This window comes from Falco rusticolus, chromosome 2 (assembly GCF_015220075.1).
Source record: "Falco rusticolus isolate bFalRus1 chromosome 2, bFalRus1.pri, whole genome shotgun sequence".
Lineage (NCBI taxonomy): Eukaryota > Metazoa > Chordata > Aves > Falconiformes > Falconidae > Falco > Falco rusticolus.
The window spans coordinates 23,152,763-23,168,000 of NC_051188.1; the positions used below are offsets into that span (position 1 = coordinate 23,152,763).

General features: G+C 43.6%; 1 long non-coding RNA gene across 1 annotated transcript; it reads left to right on the plus strand.

The window, feature by feature from the left end:
• The first annotated feature begins 10 nt into the window (after positions 1-10).
• Positions 11-9,331, plus strand: LOC119143788. The gene is made up of 2 exons (XR_005102802.1): positions 11-489; positions 1,760-9,331. It is a non-coding gene; the product is annotated as an uncharacterized LOC119143788 (long non-coding RNA).
• The last annotated feature ends 5,907 nt before the right edge of the window (positions 9,332-15,238 follow it).

Sequence of the window (15,238 nt, forward strand, 5' to 3'; positions counted from 1 at the left end):
GCGTGTTTACCGGCCCAGAGAGTTTGTTTGAGCCGGTTACGCAAGGACGCTGGCATCGGCGGCACCGTTGGCCTCGTTTAACGGCGACGCGGAGGGCCGGTGCCGGTGCGGGGCTCGGCCCCGCTGCGGACCGGGAGGTGCCTGTGGCCCGAGCTGCCGGGGGTGCCGCGCTCAGCGGGGGGCGGTTAGCGGCCCTGTCACAGCCGCCCCGTTCCCCCTGCCGCTGGGCTGTCAGGGTGCGGGGGGGCAGCATGTGTTGGCCACCGGCTGGTCTCGGGGTAAGGCCTCATCCTCCCCGCGGCTGACATGGCTGATGGTGACTGCGGTGGCCTGCGTGGCGGCTGGGGCTGCCGACGTATGCCGCTCTGCCAGAAAGGTGATGCTAGCGCAGATGCACAGGGTCGTGCCGTTCAGCGTGAGCTTTGCCCGCCTTGATGTACATAAACAACAGGGAGCAACGCCATGCCATCGGAGCTGTGAAACTGCAAGGTGTGTTCTCTTGTGCAAACTGCCCACTCACTGATGATGGCTGCTCGCCGGGTTATGGGTGCTGGCTGCTCTCTGCTCTCAGGTGGGGCAAACACCACGGCACCCCTGCGCTTCTCTTTCACTTTGGTGCTCTGTCACCTTAAGACACCGAGTAATGATTCTGGCCTCCTCGCAGGTGTGGTACAGCAAGGGGAGGTGGTTGCTAGGAGTCCCAAAGGACCTCCTCTCAGTCTTAAATACTGTTTTTCAATGGCAAATACGGCAAAAAGGCATATTTGCCAAAAGCTCATCAAAACTTCAGTGGTTCCCTGATGTATTTTTTTCTCTTAAAACAAGAAGTGCAGTTTAGACACGTCATGTGTGTTCAGTCCCTTCATAAACTGATTTGAAGCTAGACTAACTGTAACATGGGTCATAGGCTCTTGAATAAAGCTTTAATTTGTTTCACTGGCATGTGACATGTCATTCAGTCCCAAATCTAGGGGCAACACTGGCCTGTCGTGTCTTAGCATATGATCAACCCGATGTACAAACAAGCTCAGTGTATCATTTGCTGATCGTTTACTTCTTCAGATGGTGAGCTTGTTAGGTCTGCCATATAGGCCGGCTCACAGAGACACGCAGACAGACAGTGATTTAAAAACAGTGCAACTCTGGCCTGAGATCAACTGTAGAGACTTGACCTTCTCCTCGACCTAAAGTCTGATTCATGCTGTGACCGTATTTTGTCATAAGGTAAAGCAAAAACAATCATGTGACAGTGACACGCAAATGGGCTGCTAGGTGAGAGGGGCTGCTTGGGTCACTCAGTGAGCTGTTAACATTCATTTGGACATGGTTAAGAAGGGATTTTAAGCCTGTGGGAACTTTCTGTTACTCCACAGGGATATTGGCCAGAGCCTGATTAGGTTTCTTGCTAGGTCCAGCTGCGCGGAAGAGCATGTTGCTCATGAGCACAAGTGTCTGAGTACAACTTGTTTTAGCTACCAGTCCCTTCAGAACAGCCTTCCCAGTGCCAAAGTTCGGACCCCTGGCTTTGTGCTCTGGAGGAGTCCTCTGTTTCTGTCCTTCCTACCTCCAGTAACAGTGTTTTAAGTCTGGGCTTGGGTTTGCAGAGCCAAGTGGCTCCAGCAAAGTTGCAAATGCTGAAGGCAAGGCTGCAGCATGCGCTTGGGCATCTCTAAGCACCTGATTATCTTTGTCCCAACAGCTTGAAGCCTGCTCATGAGTAGCTTCTAGTGCCGACAGGTAACATACACCCCTCCCACAGGTGCACCGGAACATACTTGACCCTCCATTGATCCCAGTCCCCCCTGCACGGGGAACTAAAAGCAACAGATTGAACTTTTAAGATCAGACTTAGCTGGGTGGTGCTCATGCTTTGAAGCCCAGCATTTCCAAATAGCAGAATACATGGCAAACTAGCTTCAGAAGATTGGGAGACTTCTAAGAGATCCTACCAGCACTGGTCAAAAGGCAAAGATGTTATATTACCTTCAGCAACAGAAATCTTCAAACAAGCCTTCTGCACTTTGAGGAATTATGCATGACTTATGTGGCAAGATCTTGGCATTCAGTGATTGCTATGATTGCGTTCTCAGACAACTTTGTTGCTGAAAAAAAGCGCAATTTTTAATTATATATATATTTGCACACAAATAATTGTAAACATGAAAGCAAATTCTTTTGATGAAGATGAAGTTGAAGCCATTTTGGAGATCTGGACAGTCACATTTCTTTGCAGAAAAAATCAGTAGTGCTTTAATAAATAGTATTGCCATGTGAAATGTGATTTTAATTGCCTTATGAGAAGTTAAGTACTTGTTAAAATTGAAGTGACTGTAATTTTTCACATTAACAATCTACTGAGATCATGCAGAACCTTAGCCCTCTACAAATAATTTTTGGATTACAGAGTGACATTAAGAAGTACTGTACCTGCTAATATTCCGCTCATGTTTTCGAGGCTATCCTGGCAACAATGGTTAACACAAATTAGAAAAAGAAACCTAAAAGAGGGAAGAGAGAAGCACACTTTCTGCAGAGTTGATTTTATACAAAATGGAGTTCTGCAGAACTCCTTGCATACCCTGTGACTTGCCAATGAGCACAGCAAAGAGATACGTGAAGAAAGTTCTCCAAATAGTACCACTGGAGGACAGGAGAAGAGAGTAAGTTATGTAATTCTGTAGAAGCATGCCTGGGTTTAGATGTAACTGTTTTCATTATAACAGTTGATTGCTGAAGCTTGAATGCCAAGTCTTGACAACAGAGTAGTAATGAAGTTTTAAATGTGAAAGAAAACATGGTAAGGAAAATTTGCACAACAAATCAACCACACAGTTTTGAAGTGCCTCTCTTCTGTAAAAAAAAGACAAGGAGAAACTGTTAATATCATCCAACCCAGAGAAAACCTGTGCAGGGTTCACGTCACTAATATTCACTCATTGCAGATCATCACTGATTTTCAGGGCCTAAAGTGGCATCTCTGATCTTTGGCTGTTTACACAGCTAAAAGCATCTGCCCTGGCAAGTGGTCACTGACCTCCAGCCCAGGTAGTGCAGAGGGGCTCACACCTTCACCGCTCTCTCCTCTGACTGACCCTGTCTGCACTGCGTAGCGTTTGGTCTGAGTCTCCTCTGGCCCTAGGGGGTAACCAAAAGACACAGGTAATCATACGTACTAACAGTTTTGTCTTTTTGAAGTCCAGAACGTCTGAAACAAAGTGACTGAGTTAATCTGGTGTGGAAGAAGGTGCTTGAAAGGTATGGGCAAGGACATCCCACCGACCCAGCGCTGCTGAAAACAGGGTGTTGTTCTGAACCCCTATGTCACAGCATGAGCACTACCGCTGACTGTAGTCTCCATGCCATATGGTACTTATTACTGTGCTTAAGTGCTGTGTTGAAAATCTGTGCTTGAGTCCTCAGGCACGTGTAAGGCATCAGGATATATTTATTTTCTCTGAATTAGATAATCTTAACAGAACTGACACTCTTACTGGCCTCTCATCACGCACACTGTGTAACAGCAGCCATTTGCTAATGGTGTGGTTCATTCGGCATTTTTGCCTTTCAGTTATTTCCCTCGATACTCATGTATTTGCAAGTCCTCAGTGCTCATCTCTGATTATTTTGTATCTCACATGTCAGTGTTTCCATTGAAAGCCCTTTACCCCGGTGGCTTTTCTGTTTAGCTGACTCAGTGGAAGAGAATTTTGCAGCTCCTTTCATGCTGGGTTCAGGTGCAGCTTATGTGGACGGCTGCTTTATCCAAAACAAAGCTACAAGGAGCTATTAAGCCTGCCATGGCTGGCTTTCAGGCTTCTCAAGGATTTGAAATTTATTTTATGCAGCTGCTTAGTTCTGTTTGCGGGGGTTTTATTTGCTTTTTTCCTTCCTGTTTTGCTTTCAATTACATTTATGTACTAGACATATGATAGTTCTTCACTGTGGATAGGTGATGTCAGTTGTGTTGTCTGATTGCATTGCTTGACATTGAATTTCTACTGAGCTGTTTTACAACTCCAGTTTAGCACCTCAGTCTTACTTTGCAAAACCGCTTTGAAAAGTAATGATAACGCGGTCCTGCCTGCCACTCTGTCCCCTCTCTGCAAAGCTGTTCATTGGGTGGGGATGATCAGCAGCAGCCTCAAGATGTTCCTCCTTACTGTGACTCAGCAAAGTGCTTCTCTCTTTGGTCTGTATTCCACTTCACCTATTCACAGAAGTGGACAAATGCATCCTTCTGCGTAGAAGAATCTTTTAATCTGAAACAGTGGATTTATATATTTTATTATTTTTTATATAATATAAACAATTTCTTAAAATGAGGAACTGAAAGTAACCAACTGAGGCAGGGCTGGAGTGGCTGCGTAAGTCACATGTTCTGTTGCAGGAAGCTGTTAAATTTTGTCTGCTCTTAAAATTTTGCTAAATCAAAGTGTTTTTCCAGCTTGCTAAAGAAAATTTCTTTTCACTCCTAGTAAGCTGGTGGGACTGGCCAGCTGCATTCCCTTTTCAGAGATAAGGACTTATCGTCTGCCATCACCCTTAAGAGAAGCAGTAGTGTTTTTGGGGAACTTCACCAAGACCAGTAAGCAGAATGCAGTATATTGAGGATATAGGTATTTAAGCTGAGTGGCATCACGAAGACTTCCTGCTGGTGACAGGTGGTGAGTTGTTCTCATCTCTCAAAGCCAGTGGAAGATTTGCTGCTGTTCTTCCAGGGGACTGTGCATCAGGCTTGAGGCTGAGCAGCCCAGCACGGACTCAGCCCAGTGGCAAAGGCTCCATCACTTGAAAGACTGTGCCTGTACCCCAGACAGGGCATAGCTGATCTCATGTTCTCCTTCCAGTTTCAGGTTCTCAAGGGAAAACCCAACTGAACTCACAGGGGGAACCCGTGAAAGGTTTCAGTGGAAGCAGGACTCCAGCCTGCCTTGCTTTCGTTTAGGCGCTAATGGCATTTTTCCTCACCAGTTGACCACCAAAACTGTTCTTGGTATTCAAAGCAGCAGGGGACACAATTATCAGTCCTTTTCCCTATTCATCAGAAAATACCAAAGTACCTTTCCCTCATTTTCCAAACATCTGTCCAGATCTGTTCAGAAAGATCTGAAAAGCAGTGTTCAGTGTACCGTTATTTCTTTAACTAATATACCTGCTGTGGATTTGTGCACATAAACATCACTGGGTATTTATTCCAAATACACTCTTTTTGTTTTAAAATAGTTGTGGGGACAGTAGGTTTCCTGGTAGTCTTCTAGGCATCCTTGAACAGCACCAGGAAATTCCCTAGTTTCTTCAAATTATCACAATGCCCGAAGCAGATTTGTCACGTACTGTTTTCAGACAAGTTCCTTGCAAGATTTCTTACACAGGAAGGTGGGGTAATATTGTTGAAAATATTATGGCACTTGGATCCAGCTTTAGGCATCATAATAAGTGAATTTCTTCTAGAATAATACTGAATGCTATTTTCTGCTTCTCGTTACTGAAAACTGTAACCAGGAAAACTCTCCAAACCGAATTATAGTTTAGAAGCTGACACTGGTTTAGTGCAGCGCTGGGTGCATGGGGGATTTTCCGTCCTAACGTGCACACCAAGTGACTCGAGGGCACACATTATATACAATAGAGTACTTGGCATATTCATAGTACATTGCATATTCATTTTCATTTACACACAGGACTGGTTACAAGTTTCTTGCTTCTAATGGAAATTAGTACACATCCTCAGACAGCACTACTGAAGTTCTTTACTAACTACACATGCTCCCCAAGTGGGGTTTTGCCCTCTTTGGGGATGGGGCTTATTTGAGTCGAAGGTCGTGATCTCCCACTACCACAATTACCTTTTTTGCATTTTCAACTGATTTTCTGTGGATTGGAACACCTTACCAGCTTGTCTTCTCTTGTGGTCAGAACTTTCTCACTTGGAGGCTTCTTTCTGCATAATTTAGATAACGGTGTTCTTTTCACTATCTGTTTCCCAAGGTTGACTCCCCTGATTAAAAGTCCTTTCCTTCATCAATTTTGATGACTTTAGAGAATCAGCTTGATCTAAACTTTGTGCACAGATTTCTTTAATATATACTTAAACACTAAATCAGAGTTTGGTAATTCAGTAGTTCAGACAACACTGCCACAGGGAAAGTAAATAATAAAGCAGCTCCAGTCCTTTGGAAATTGGGCCACTTATAAAAGGAAGCTATTCAGTTTATCCAATTTAATAGTACGTGTGAAGCCTCAGTTTAAGCACCTTAAACAGGTCCTTCGGGGGCCTATTAAACCTGACAACCTAACCATGACAGATGAAGTTCCTGGTTCAAAAAGTTCCTGAACTGCTGATTCCTGGAAGGAGGGAAGGTATCCTGAGAACAGTCAGTACATTTGCTTCTTCTTTATCCTGTTTCCTGAGCACACCTGTTATTTGCCACAGTCAGAGAGGGGAATTTGAACTAGATGGGCTTTTGTCTACCCAGTATGGCCATACTTATTTTAGGACTTCAGTGCTGATAGAAGAATAGAGGTAGAATTTTGAGATTTCACAAAAACTGGGTGCATAACAGGGGATGTACAAGGCAAAGGATGTATGAATTAATGAAGAGGAGAAGACACTCAGTAAGGTTGCATGAAGAGGCACACTTCAGGTTATATGTGACCTATATATAACATGTACAGTTACTTACAAATAGTCTTGCCCAGAATTGTTCAGCTGTATAAATGCATGACATTGCATAAAGTCCTGGAGAAACTATTAGTTCTCTGCGTGGGTCTGGGCGTGTTGATTTTTTTCTATGAGAATGTACAAGTATTTTTGAGATAGCTTTGTAAGTGACTTTCTGAGTCCTGCTGAGCGTTAAGCTTACCTCACTGTGGGCAGCAAGTTTTGCCTTCTATTTTTAAAATGAGGTTTGTCGTGGGGAAACTGCAAACCACTTATCAAGTGTTTTTGCAAAACAGAGTTGATGGTGATGGTGTGCCTTACAGACACTGAACCTCCTGTTCATAACTATGCTCTCTGTTCTCCCTGACTGTGTTTGTATGGCATGCCCATGGCTGCTAAAATTGTTTAATGTGGAGAAGAGTTGCTGGTATAGCACTTTGGGGCCTGATTGCAGAATTAATTTGGCAAACAGAAAAAAATACCATCTGACTCTAGAAGGTCTGTTTGTCTTTTTCTTTCCTTCACAGCTGGCTGTTCTCTGCTGATGATTCTCATTCTTGTTGACTATATCATGGTGGTGTTCCTCTTTGTCGCTCCAAGCTCCCTGCTACCCTGTGCCCTCCTTTGGTGCATCTTCTGCTCAGCTTCCTACATCCCTTCTACTCTGACCAATTCTCTTTGGCTGAGGCCTTGTGGTGGCCTTGGGAGCTCCTGTCCCCCGGCATGCCTGCAGACAGGGAATACCTGCTGGTTTTTCTGTGTCTTACTCCCCAGCACTGACACCGTAGAGAAGCAGCTGGGCTGGCTTCCATAATTGTTTCCAGCTGTTTGCAGATGTGTCAGCGGAATGAAGCCTGGAAGCACGAAAAGGAGTTGGAAACCAAAAAGCTGAGCTGTCACCAGCAGATCTAGCTGCTGTCCATGAAATTAGCCAGTGTCTTTAGCTTTACTTTTTTCCCCCCACTGTTTTCACTTTCTGCCTGTCCTGCCTTTTTTGAAAATTTTTGCAAAAAAATTGGCAATCCAGTGTCTGTGTTGAAGTGGTTATACCTTCTCAGATCTTTTCTTTTTAAACTTGAATAAACTCTGTTTATTCTATGTTGAGAAAAACTGCTTTACAAGAATGGCCTTTTGAGCCTGAATGCCTTTTGTATGCATTCTCCAGACAACGCAGAAAAGTTCCTCTTTCAAAACTGAACATTTCTGTTATTTTTAAAACAGAAGGACATTAGTGAAGACATTGCTAAATGTCTTCAATAATTCAAAGAGAATAATGAAATCGGTTTAGAATCTCACATTCTGTATTCAAGTGTAAATAATGTTCACCTCAGAAAAAGCCAGCCACGTGACACAGTGAGTACTTGAAATATCTTCTTTTTTTTATTCCCCTCTTCTTTTTTTTAAAACTCTTATGAGGATTGGACTATCACATCACTAGATACAGTACTGTTGTTTTATAAAAATCCTGAAAGTGCTGTAAGAGGTAAGTGGAGACACACTCTTCCATAAATATCACAGCTTGAAGTTTGTCTTTTCCATTGCACATTTCCTGACTGTGGGTTTTGTTTAGTCTTTAAAAGATTGTATCAGAACTGTCAGAGCACCTCCCATTTTGTGCCCAGCTCTGCATTTCTTGAGGGTCTGGCACGGCTCTTGGGCTCCAGAAGAGCTCTGCCTGTGCAGGAGGTACCAACCTTGCTCATCTCTACAACCCACACGTAGGCTCGGGTTAGTGTGAGGGCGACAGGGTGTTGCTTGACTTTTTGGCATGTTCAGAAGATATCAGCAACTCATATAATTATTTAAAAGATCTTTACTGTTTTACTGTGCAAATCAATGAGACATTAATTTATGGTATCTCCACACTCAGCTTTTTCTTTTTAATCTCTGATCAGGAGTGACACTTCTGACTGGCGATGCTATTGTCCTCAGGCCTTGGATTAATAAAACAGGAAATCCAATTTTAGCATGCCTCATCCCAGATCCAAACCACTAATGCTACTTACACTGATAAGATTTATCGCAGATCAGATAGTGTCTGACCAAACCACTCCAATGTTTTGCCTACATGACAGCCACAGGCTATTTTCCTTTGCTGTCTAAAGCCAGTATGAAAATGTGAATCTAAGAAAACGCTATTTTAACTTGACTTAAGTGTGACTTTAATGCCTACAGCTAATCTGGATCAAGTTTGTCCTGCGACATGATCTGTCAGTTCATAACTCTGGGACTAGCAGCGTCAGAGCCATGAAGCTGAGCTCAGGGCAACCCAGCCCAGATGTGCTGCCTCCCCTCTCCAGGACGCCCAGAGCAGTCATCCAGCCCACAGCACTGAGCTGTTGCCATCATGATTCCCTCTCCACAGCTTGTTAGGAGCCAAAAGTGCTGGTGGCTGTGCACAGAGAGACACCTCTGCTGCTTCCCTGCGTGAATGAGACCTGTAGGTTTTTGGTGGCTGTGCTCATCTGACCCAGGTCTCAGTTTTCCCTGTTCTTTGGCTGTTTGCTTCTGCCATTGCTTGTCCTTTACAATTGTTTTTCTGGAGACACAGTAAACAAGAATTCAGTTCAGTTAAATACTGCTTTTTTTCATGGTGTGACAGCGAGCAGCAGGCTTGTGGTTAAAGATACTTGAACGGCTCATTAAACCGTTGGTGGCTGTTACACCAGGGTTCTCTCTGGAAATAGTTCCTTATTGCTGTGAGCAAATTCAACTCACCTTTGCAGGAGTCCTGACATGATCGCTCTTGCAATGTCATTTGCACTTGTCATTTCTTTGGGTCCTGAGCAAAGCACAGGTAATATGCTACATGCTGTATGTTGACTGCTTGTCAAAGCCTGGACAAAGAGAGGTGAAAAGTGGTTGAGGTGGGACTGAATTGTTTTCTGAAGGTTCCCATGTCTTCCTCCCGTAGGTACCTGGTCGTACAGAATGGTTGACATGAGGTGAGATGAACTTCATCTTCAAACTTGGTCTACAAGTGGGGTGCATGCCCAGAAAGGCCGTAGGGAGAAAACAGTACACACTTGTTTATAATAGTTACAATCAAGGTCCAACCCGAAATCCTTGAAATATTTTTACGTACTGTAAGAAACTGAATATTCTGTTGCCACGTCACAACCTCCCAAAGCTCGTGTGGACATAAAAAAACTGACCACAAGAGGCAACTGACAAACATTAGCTATTCTGTAGCAGGCAGATAAGTAGGTGCATCACAAAGAAAATGGAGCATTTGGACCTGGTAGGTATAAACCTCATTTGTTAATGCATGCCCATTAGGCTGACACTATTAATTGCAGCTGTAATCAGCACATCAGCATTCTGCATTTTCTGAAGAAAATTCGGTACAAGTATTTCAACTAATTTGCACTATGTTTGATTCTTCATTCTTAGTAAGGTAGGTATTATTTACCTGTCTTTGAAAAGCTGCTAAAATGAGTGTGGCCTCAAGCCTACTTTAATTGAGAGGAGCGAAATACATATTTTTCTAATAAGTAAGCATCCTGAAATTACTGATTAAAGACTGATTTAATTTTCCATCCTAGTGCAATTCTTCAGCCTGAGTCCAATACAATTTCACAGTTCATTCATGCTGAGTTCAGCACAAAGTGTTTTATACTTTTTTGTAAAATCACCTCAGACTCCTACAAACACATTATACTAATTACCTTTTTAATGAGCACAACTAGAAGGAAATGGGTCCACATACAGGGTCCAGGGAACAGTGTACGAAAGAAAGAATAATACTGTTCTCAGCATTTCAAGAGTGGATTTTGTTTCTAAGCTAGTAGGAAATTCAGCCCAATTTCAGAATCACGTAGTGTGAAATCCCATAGTAAATGGTGGAAATTTATAATGAAAATTAAAGACTCACAGTCTGTACCACACAGGAAAGCAAAGTTCCAAAAAATCATATTTGATTACATCATTACAGTGGCTGGATTTGTTGAAAGATGTGGGTTTTAAGAGGATGTGGGGAGGGTCGGAACACTGAAGACAACTCCAGCAAAGCGAACGGGAAGCTTTAGAGATCGAGGTCCTTCTGCTGCTGTTTCTTTCAAGCTCTACACTTCACGTTACTGGTGAAGTATTCCAGGGGACACAAAGCAAAGGCCACATATGTTTTGTCGATTCTTGTTTTGGCTGAAAGGCTGCAATGGGCTCAAACTGCATTGAAAAGCTTTTCTTCCTTGGGAAAAACAGAAGGAAAGCACAGCCCCCATGTCACTGCTTGCGGTTCTTAGGGGCTAGACTAGAGGAACCCCATGCAGGTGGACAAAATTCCACAGTCCCAGGGAGACTTGCTCTCCCGGCATCTCTGATCAGCGACATGGTGAGCACTGATCCTATTTGCGTGTGTAGCTGAGTCCTGCCTGGCAGGGATCTAGTGAAGGAAATCCAGTTTGGTAAGAAGCAGCTCACCAGTAAAGCATGGGCCAGACCCAGGGAATAAACTGGGGCAGAAGGGGAGAGGGATGGTAGTGCAGCAGCTCACCTGCTGCTCTGCTGTGGTCCTGTATGATGAAGCGAGCTGAACTGAAACAGAAGATGCTGCCTGAAAATACATGAATTAATTAATAAGATCCCAGAGTAGATGCACATGGACAGGAACAAGCCATGAAGTATCTTGAAAATGGAGCTTGTGAAGTGTCACTTACACACTTTGTCCCTTAAGGATGAACAAGTCTTTTTTTCCAGTCCCTAACACAGAAGGTAGTAACTGGGAGGAGAGACAACATCAGCTGCCAGATCATGTTTGGAAGAGAAGTAGGGAGGAAATTTCCACCGCCCCCCCCCTCCTCACCCCTCCTCTCCCCTCCTCTCCCCTCCTCTCCCCTCCTCTCCCCTCCTCTCCCCTCCTCTCCCCTCCTCTCCCCTCCTCTCCCCTCCTCTCCCCTCCTCTCCCCTCCTCTCCCCTCCTCTCCCCTCCCTCTCCTCCTCTCCCCTCCTCTCCCCCTCTCCTCCTCTCCCCTCCTCTCCTCTCCTCTCCTCTCCTCTCCTCTCTCTCCTCTCCTCTCCTCTCCCTCTCCCTCTCCTCTCCTCTCCTCTCCTCCTCTCCTCTCTCCTCTCCTCCTCTCCTCTCCTCTCCTCTCCTCTCCTCCTCCTCCTCCTCTCCTCTCCTCCTCCTCCCTCTCCTCTCCTCTCCTCTCCTCTCCTCTCCCACTCCTCTCCCTCTCCTCTCCTCTCCTCTCCTCTCCTATCCTCTCCTCCCAACAATATCCCTTTTATTAAACCTTATAGCAATGCTATAAAATAATTCTTAAATTTTAATTGTTCCACCTTTTTATGGGACATTGAAGATTCACTCTGCTGAAAACCTCTGGCTGTAAGCTACCTCATTTATCTAAATATTAGGTGAGGATTTCTTTCAGAAAAAAAGAAATGCTGTAAGATGTATTTTGCCCTAATGTTTGAGTACCACTTCATATTTGTAATTACGAGTTCAAAGCACGTATATGCCACTTACAAATGGTTATGGGGGGTGGGTGTAAGAGGAAGATAAAGAATCACTGCTGTGGAAGTCAAATTTTCTCTCCCACTTAAAGCAGATATATGAACAGTAAAGAACAGAAAGCTGTGTAGAAATCAGAGCATTTCACACCACAGCCCCACTCATCCTGTTAAGGCAGGAATAGGTGTCAGGTCCTGAGCCGGGGTCACCACTCTGCTCCTGCAGCAGCTACACCCCTGCTATCCCCTACCAGCTCCGGGCAGCAACAGAAAAACCTGGACCAATCTCCACCGAATGATGAAAAATCGCCAGGCTGTTGAACAGTATTACTATTTCTGAGCAGCATATGGGGAAGATTTGTTAAAATGCAATGAAAGGTCTCTTCAAAGATGAATTTGCAATGGAAAAAATGTGAGCAAGATGGGATTTGTAGTTCTGTTGGTCTTTTGCCAAAAAAAGAGACTTTGTGGTATTTCACGGCTGTTAGCAATAATACCTGTGCAAGCAACCATATCATCACTGCGCATAATGGAAGGAATGCAATGGATGCAGATTAGGACATGAGTGTAGCTATTATAACACATTAATGTGTTCTGTAGTGATAAAGGAATTTAGGAAGACAAAGGCTGTTTGCTTGTTGTTGATATTTTATGCATTCCCCTTCAATAATGGATGTGGTGTAGAAATATCTCAGCAGGATGATGAGGTTGCGGGCAGAAAACAGTTGCAGTTACTTCTGAAAGGTGAAAAGTAACGGATGCTTTAACGTCCCTCGGGAACACATCTGATGGATGGCAGCTGCAGTGTTGTCATATTAATGGCTTCAGTTTCCTCACTGCTGACTCTTGTGAGATGTTATCAATAAGACAGTCCTCCGTATTTTAAGAAGTCGTGAGAAAATAAGCTGTCATCCTCAGAGTGTTGTGACACTGCTGGCATTATCTAAGCAAGCCTATCTCAGCTGCTGAGTGCCACCAGCTAGACAACAAAACTGAAATAAAGGTAAAAATTACTCCCCAAAGCCAGTTTTTTTCTAAACACCAGCAATTCCTTCAGCTAGCAAAATCTGACAATCTTTATTTTCTGATTGTATTTGAATTTCTCATTTTCCAAAATACTGACTGTAGATTTTTTCCCTGCTAATGAAAATGTGTACAATGTCGAATGTGATCAAATTTGCTCCAATTTGCATAAAAGCAATAACAATGCATAGCTTTCAGCCATGATGGTGCTGTACATTTCTGAGCAATAAAGCTTCCTCTCTCCCACCCTGTTTTCCATGCTGATGAACTTTCCTGAACAATGCAGCATCACACAGCCTGTAAAATGGCTATTGGGGAGCACTGATTATCATTTCAGCCATGCCCTGAGTAGGACTGGGATGGTGATAGCTGGCAATACTTGATTTTGCAGCTATCATAATATCTTATCTTGCCTGTCCCCTTGAGGCTATTATTATTGTCTGGAGTTATCTGCAGGCAGCCTGATACTGCTTGCAAGTAGACAGCTCTGAGAATTTTTTGCCTTTTCATGCTTTGAAGCTTTGGTTAGGAAAGCTCTGCTTTTATCCATTTTTTTCCTTAAAGCTGTTGTCAGCTATCATTTGCAGTTCTTTGGCTTGATGGGAAAGTGCAGAGGAATGCTCCAGCCTTATCTTCCCACAGCTCCACTGCAGTCCTAACAAGCTGGAAGCAATATATTCCCAGCAGCATCTCATGGTATCCTCTTCCTTCTGGCTTTCCTGGTGCCTAGCCACCAAAGCAGTGGTACTGTACAGGATTCCTCCCTGGACCCTGCCGGTCTCTCTGCCCTGACCTTCATGACTTTTCCTGTGGTAAATGCTATGAAGTGATGCCCGGCTGCTGAGCACCTTAAACAGGGTGAGATGGGTTGTGCCAAAATGCCTGTGTGCAGGGAGAAGAGTTTCTTCGCTTTCTGATCCACACGTTTTGTGCCCTCTGTGCATTTTCTGGATCCAGCTGCAGCCTCTGCACTGGGGATGGGTGATACAAAGGTAAAGAAACTCCAAACTAGGCCACACAGGGCACCCAAAACAGGGCATAAAACCAGCATCATGGACACAGCAATAATCATGGTACTATCAGCACCTAGTCACTTGGTATTAGTTGGCCATCCCTGCCCTACATCTCTCTGTGATTTACAGGAGCCACTGGCCTGTGTTCTTCTACTATATGCGTACCAGGGAACATATTCAGCAGCTGTCTGGGTGCAGCAATACATACCACTCATTAATGCCCTTAACTGTTTGCTTCCCAAACAATCCCTGTCTGCTTTCAGAAGGAAAAATCTAGGTACAAATCAAAGCTGGCATCACCGGATCACCTGAAATCTGCTGTTACTTTTGCCAGACTCTTACTGTTTAATAGCGGGGAAAACAGGTAGGTTAATACTTTATATTTAAATTTTAATATTGAATTGTGTTTGTATCTACTGTTTTCAATTGTGAATGTCTGAAGTCAGATATATCTGAAAGTGACTGGTATGTATATATCCCTTTGATCTGACAGTTGAAGTCCATGAGTGGTGGAAATCTTGAGGGTCTTGTAATTTTTAGCATAGACATCAGAAGCTGCTTTAGATTACATCATTTCTATTTCAGGATTTCCCCATGAATAATACGAACATGGTGCTGTTCTTCTGGAACAAGGAATATAATGCAAGTCCAATGGGACCAAATGCTGTTCCAGGTTAACAACAAAGCTGCCACCAAAACTGGTGCAGAATCATGCAAGAGGAGAATACTTCTAATTCTTGTCAATTGACAGGAGATTTTTAGCTGTCAAGTCATAAAGAGCAAAGTAGAGTCTCATTTCCTCTATAATTGGTAGAGAATAATTTTACCTGTTTTATGAGTAATTGTTTTATTTCTGCCTACCAAGTGACTTACTCAGGGTTTTATCTGCTTGTATGATGTAGATAGCAGCCACAGCCTAAAAATTTCCTTTTAAAGGAAACTATAATGTCCCAATCTTCTTTTTTGGCTTTATATCATTTATAGACAAAATGAACAGGATCAAACTACAGCTTGAAGAATCATGGCATTTTTAGCTAAGGAAATGTTCTTGATGAAACCCCAGATTTTATTAGTGATACTACAATTAAAT